Here is a 1,325-nt window from a genome sequence, read left to right on the forward strand (position 1 = left end):
TCATACGATATTGGCTCCATCTGATCAAACATTATACTGCTCCTTCTCATCAATTTTGTCCTGCTATCTCTTTTTTACCCCTTTGTAGATGGGCAGGTTGACACATCATCCCTAGTGCATGCCCCCTCACCTGTGTCATACTCAAACAGCAGGAGAAGAGCCCTATGTGGGACGCTAGGTATCATCCCAATAGGTATCATCCCAATACCACATTGAGTGTATGAGAGATGATATGCACTCAGACAACCGTATCAAATGTACCCTTTGCACTGAGTGGGTGGGAGGATTTCTGCACACACCATTGGATATCATAGAGCTATACGTGAAATCTGACAAGAGCAGAGTGACGTCATAGAGGGAAGATACTGAGACTCATTGAAACCATATGCAAATACTCAAACAGTAAAGATGTAACTGAAGTAACAAGAGAAATATGAAATCAAATATGAAGAAATCATATATGCATAGAAGATAAAGTAACCTGATGACTAATAAGTGTATATACGCAGAATCGCAAGGTAGATGAGACATATAGAAGCTTGCTGCAGATGAAAACATAACATGCCAAGAGCAGCCATGATGGAAAGATAGACGCGCTACACTTATTGAAACCAATCAAGCTACCTCAGAGACAGACCAGGCTGCAGAATCAGGAGACGCTGGGAAAACAGCTTTATATGAGGAAAAAAGAGGAGTCTATTGGCCTAGGATCAAGTATGCTACTTCAAGGAATAATTTCAAGGCACAAGGGGTGTCAAAAGGGTAAGCCATGTACTTAAGAAATATTTCACCTAGATTAAGCAAAGAAGAAAACATCTGCAAGAGCCAAGCAATAGACAATTAAAGATGAAGAAAACCGATGCAAGATGGATTAAGCAAGTCTCCAGAGGCCAAGAAGGGTAATGAGACCCAGCTCAATTGAATCAAATAACAGTAAAAAGAAGGTCGAGATGGGCACATTTGTGGTCTCCTCACACATGATTCAGAAGTCGGAAACAAGGATTATTCATTAGCCCAAACAAAGATATTAGTGTGCCTATGCTCGCTTGAATGTCCCAGAACAGAGAACAGGCTTCGAGGTGAACTAGAAAGGAGAAGCCTTGTCTTGGGACCTGACCGATGGGAGATGATGGACTAATTGGGAAAGTGGGGGAGTAGTGTGATGATACTCTCAGCACCTGAGTTTCGTTTTGCTTACGCGCTGCTAACGAGCCAAAAGTCCAAGGTTGGGAAAGCATGCCAACCAATCAGAGGGTCTATGTAGCAACATGCTATACAATGTTGCAAAGACCACCCCGCTGACATTTTTTTCTGCTATAATCATT

Source organism: Ambystoma mexicanum, chromosome 13 (assembly GCF_040938575.1).
Source record: "Ambystoma mexicanum isolate Mex_15411 chromosome 13, UKY_AmexF1_1, whole genome shotgun sequence".
Lineage (NCBI taxonomy): Eukaryota > Metazoa > Chordata > Amphibia > Caudata > Ambystomatidae > Ambystoma > Ambystoma mexicanum.